Raw genomic sequence first — 5819 nt, forward strand, 5'->3', positions numbered from 1 at the left:
CAGGATCCAATTCTTCATCATTGCATATTAAGTAACTGGCTCATAGTAGTATGTATTCATTCATTCGTTTAGTCATTCAAAAAACATTGACTGTATACTTACTATGTGTAGACACTGTTCTAGATGCTGGTAAAACACATATACCCATGAAAAAACAAACATCCGTATCCATTTACTCTTACATAAAGAAAGAGATAATAAGGGCGCCTGGGTGGTTCAGTCAGTTAAGCGTCCAACTTCAGCTCAGGTCATGATCTTGCCACTCAGAGTTCGAGCCCTGCTTTGGACTCTGTGCAGACAGCTCAGAGACCGGAGCCTGTTTCAGGTTCTGTCTCTCCCTCTGTCTCACTCTCTGCCCCTCCCCCACTCACACTGTCTCTCTCTCTCTCTCTCTCTTTCTCTCTGTCTCTCAAAAATAAACAAACATTTAAAAAAAGAAAGAGATAATAAATATATATCATGGTGATAAGTGGTAGAGAGAAAATATATCAGGAAAGGTAACTAGGAAGGACCAAGGAGGGGAGGGTATGCTGAATTTTTGTATAGGAGGTCGTAGGAAGTCCTCACGGAGAACATGATGCTTGAGCAAAGATCCAAAAGTGATGAGGAAAAGAGGTGATTGTGCTGCATGGGCAAACTGTGTCCTGGGAAGAAGAGACAGGAAGCTTGAAGATTCTGAGGCTAGAACATATCCAGAGTGGTAAAAGAAGGCAAGATAGCAATGAGCAGGAGTTCAGTGACTGTGGATGAGACTAGTAGGAGACGTAGCCTGAGGGGAAACAACGAGGGCAAAGGTAAGCAGATATGGGGGCGGCGTGAGGTCATAGAGCCTGGTAACATCTTTGGTCCTAAGCCAAGTGAGATAAGCCACTTACATCTGAAATAGTCAAACTCATGGAAGCAAAGAATGGCCAGGGGCTGGGGGAGGGGAAAAGGGGAGCTGCTAATCAATGGCTGTAACATGTTAGTTGCATAGGATCGATATGTTCTAGAGATCTGCTGTACAACATTGCATCCAGAGATAACGATAATCTCCTCTACGTTTAAAAGTCTGTTGGGGGGCGCCTGGTGGCGCAATCGGTTAAGCCTCCGACTTCAGCCAGGTCACGATCTCGCGGTCTGTGAGTTCGAGCCCCGCGTTGGGCTCTGGGCTGATGGCTCAGAGCCTGGAGCCTGTTTCCGGTTCTGTGTCTCCCTCTCTCTCTGCCCTTCCCCCGTTCATGCTCTGTCTCTCTCTGTCCCAAAAATAAATAAAAACGTTGAAAAAAAAAAAAATCTGTTAAGAGGGTCGATCTCAGGTTAAGTGTTCTCACCACAAGGAAAAAAAGAGAGAGATCGCATCATTTGGATTGTTGTACACATAGCAGTGACATGGTCTGGTGAAGGGTTTGAGAAGGATCACAGAATCTCGATGCGTGGTTAGACCAAGCGGCATGAGTGGGGAAAATGAATTGCAAAGCCTGGAGACCAGTTTGGAAGTTAATGCAGTGGTCCAGAAGATAATGGTGCTTTCAGCCTGGTTGGTAGCAATAAAAGCAAGTCAGTTTCTAAATAGACTTTGAACGTAGAGCCAACAAAATTTGACGGTTTCAATGTACATGTAAGAGGAAAAAAAGGAGACAAGGATATTTATTCAACGAGTATTCATTAAATGAATGAGAAGTTAAACCTTGGGAACACAAGAAATAGCCTTTGGGGTGGAGGGGGAGGGACAGATTAAATGAAATCGATGAGACGGAAAAACAACCAGATAGCCAAGAGCTGAAACTTGGAGAAGACATACACTTTGAGAGGAAGTGAAGGAGTCAGCAAAGTTGATTGATAAAGTCAGAAAAATAGCACAAATTATACAGAAGAGACACCTGGGGAATAGAAGAAAGCCTGGGGAAAGTGAGTGCTTTTAGCACTGTGGCCATGAGTTTAAGATCAAAACCTTAGATGGGAGCAGAAACCACAATGATTGCAAGATATAAACCAGAGATGAGGGAACGAAGGACACAGTGAAGCAGAACTTTCATGCTGTAAGTCTTTAGTCTAAATCAGCCTCTTCTGCAGATGTCAGGGGGTGACCTTTCTAAATTTAGGGGGAGCAAGTTGCCACCAAGCTAAAGTACCTTCTACAAATGAGAGGCTCGTAGCATACTCTGTGGGCCCCAGCCATTGTCTTTTTAAATTCTTTAAGCTGCAATTTGAGGGGAATGATTTCCAAGGTGACTTTTCAAGAGTTGGAGATCCAAGCAAAACCCATATGAGAAAAGTAAACATATGCTTAACATATGGTAAGCAAAATATTTTCTTCGCTGAGCAAAAATATTGATCTATCACAGGGGAAATGTGTGTGGATTATTTTCTGAAGTTTTTTACTTCTCTGGTTTCTTTTTTATCCTCAGGAAAAGATAGGAGCCCTTTATAAATTCTAGTTCTCATTCAGCACTTCTAGCCACTTTTTTAACTTTCATTATATGATTTAGGCATCTGAGCATGACTGTATAGAATCTCCCCCATATGAATTGTGAAACCCTCATACCTAGCAAAATGATGTCAGACATAAAGCTAAACTCAGCCAGATTAAAGTAAGAGGGGCAGGCCAGGAGAGTAAAGAGAGCCAGAGAGCACACAAATACTCCAAAGATGATCCTAGCAGATGTTTTGTGACTTTTTGCACCGATTGAGACAGAGCTATCTGGGCCGTGAGTCACCCTGTAAGGTCAGCAGCAGCAATCTGTGGCTTCTGCATTCTGTCTTCCAAACAATTTTACCAAAGTTCCATACCAAAGCTATGACATTATTTGCTGACATAAGTGACATCAGAATGACATTAATGATGATACACTACAATATAGTTCAAAAACTTCTTGTTCAACAATAGTTTCTAATGAGACTCCTTATGGTAGCTCTTCTGGTCCCTCATGCCCCTGGACCTGCTTCTTCTCAGGACCATTTAACTCCTTTCGTCCTGAAGCTAATCGAGTGTGTAAGCCTCAGTGCCCTCCCTTTCGAGAGTCTCTGTGTATTGGGAATGTCTGGGAGTTGTATAATGTCATGTGTTGAAAAGGAAGAAGGTTGTAATCAGGAATGATTACTAAAAAAGCATTTCTCAGCAACTACCTAAGGAGATGTTAGGGAAAAAAGTAGAGATCTGACCTCTAAGCGTTTCATAAATTGTTAGGTTTACTTTTCTTAACCTAAATAAGTATTCACTCCTTTAACTTATTTTATATTTGTAAGTCTATAGTGTCTTTCTTCTTTAAAATGCCTAAAATGATACAAACTTTGGGCCCCATTAAACCTTGATTTACTCCTTGACCTACCCCTAAATCTAGACCCAATCCCTTCCATAAGTATTGAGACTATCAGGAGTCTATAATCAACATTTCCTGATCAGCTTGGAGTTGGACCTTCCTGAGTCAACTCTGATGGTATACTGTTTCCAAAACTGATACTGTTGCTTTTTTCCTCTGTGACTAAGTTCTTCTTCGCATGCATTAGCTCAAGTATTTAGTTATTATCTTGGATCCCTGTCTGATAGCCTACTTCATCTCAGACTGAGATCTTTCCTGGTCTCCTCATAAATCTCTGGAGAAGAGTTTTTAGCTTAGCCAACCTCAAACCTCCCCAAGGCCTCCTGCGGGCACTATCTTAACTACGTGCCATTGGGTGGTTCCTTATGTGCTCTGCCCCATGACTGGTTGGTCTGATTCTGGCCATCCCTGTTCTGGCAGAACTGATTAAGGCAGAACTGAACTTAGCATACATCGATTATGAGTGTTTGATTCAGCCAGAATACTATGAGTAAAATAATTACGATATAATTTCACTTAGTGAGATCTCCAATGATGTTCATTGCAAATGAAACATAGCCTAAGACATACACAGATCCATAATGCGATAAAACAGATATAAATAACTCTAATATCAGATGCTATAAAAAGAACAGAGAGAATAAAATTATTGAATAATATAAAGCTTTGGCCCCAGAGAAATGGATATCGTTTAGAAATATGCCATGAAAGTGCTAGTACTATTTTTAATTCATCATTCCTAAGATCTGGAAAATGAATTTTGAGACATACATTAAAGGAAACGTTTTCACAGTAGAACTGAAAGAAAGAAGGATTTGCTTAAAAGGCGTATTAGGAGAGAAAAGCACAGCGTTGGTCAGCATGCCAGGCCCATTCTGAGTGCAACACCCTGAATTATAAGTGTTGCCTTCTTCAGAGCATTTTCCATTACAGGTTTCCAAAAGAGATGGTTGGCATCAGATATAATTTTCTGTATTATAGACTCAGATCACACTTCACAAAGTACCTGCATGCTTTTTGAAGACGTAAGGAAATGCAGCCCCCTTGCAGACTGCTTGTGAGCCCTTTGCATTATATGTGAAATGTTGGGTGAACCCCCCGCAGGCATCATATTTTGCAGAGTTCCCTGACATTATCTCTGACACGATTCTGGTATCTGAAGGTAGCCATTTGGTGCCTGCCCTCTAGTTTATCTTTCACTTCAACCACAGAGTTTTTCTCAATAACCACTCTCATGTTACTTTGTTAATGTGTGGCCCTCATTTTTTTCCAGCTATTAATATGATTCTTTTTTTTTTTAATGTTTATTTATTTTTGACAGAGAGAGAGAGAGAGAGAGACAGAGCATGAGTGGGGGAGGGGCAGAGAGAGAGGGAGACACAGAATTCAAAGCAGACTCCAGGCTCTGAGCTGTCAGCCCAGAGCCCGACGCAGGGCTCGAACTCACAGACCGCGAGATCATGACCTGAGCCAAAGTCGGACGCTCAACCGACTGAGCCACCCAGGTGCCCGAATTCGATGCTTAAAAACCACAATTTTTACCTAAAGTGGAAGGAAACACTACTGAGATGCAAAGGATTATCAGTATTTTTTTTTTTTTAATGTGTCAGGTATAGACTATACAAGGCAAATAATCATTTAAAGAACAAATTTTTAAACAAGAATATTTTTTCTTAAAAATTTAAAAATCTTTCAAAATGAAAAATATTAACAGGTCAGTTACATTAATGCCACCCTTTGAATTTTTCAGTTTTTCAATAATTATTATTTATTACCTAAATCAAAACAAATAAATGTTACAACTCATATCCACATAGCAAAATTGCCCCAAATCAACCACAAAAGTGGAAAACCCCTTTTTCTCTTTGTTCCACTCACAATTTCCTTCAAGTAGGTTCACAATTATTGATTAATCAGTCAACAAATAGTTACTGTGCTGGCACCATATTTCAGACACTACTTCCTCAGGATTTCAAAATGAATTAGATCCTCTCTCACTTTGAATATCTTCATGCATGTTTAAATCAGGGTGCTAAATAGTAAATTCAATCATATTATGTATTTCTTTAGTCTACAATATACCTAAATAAAAATTTATTAAAGAAAAAATATTTTGAATTTTGGGTGACAGAATATTGGGGAAATACCTTAATGTCACAGATAAAATAATAATTCGAATTATCCTCTCAAGATAATATTTTTTGTCATTTCTTGTTTATAAGGATAAGAATAGCATATGTTGTGGGGCACCTGGGTGGCTCAGTCCGTTAAGCGTCCGACTTTGGCTCAGGTCATGATCTCTTGGTCTGTGAGCTCGAGCCCCGTGTCAGGCTCTGTGCTGACAGCTCAGAGCCTGGAGCCTGCTTCAGATTCTGTGTCTCCCTCTCTCTCTTCCCCTCTCCCACTTGTAGTCTGTCTCTCTCTGTCTCTCAAAAATAAATAAATGTAAAAAAAATTTTTTTTAAATTTAAGAAGAATAGCATATGCTGTTTATAAGGCTTACTGATTTTGGCATGT

The sequence above is a fragment of the Puma concolor genome, chromosome C2 (genome assembly GCF_028749965.1).
Source record: "Puma concolor isolate L17-30 chromosome C2, mPumCon1.1.hap2, whole genome shotgun sequence".
Lineage (NCBI taxonomy): Eukaryota > Metazoa > Chordata > Mammalia > Carnivora > Felidae > Puma > Puma concolor.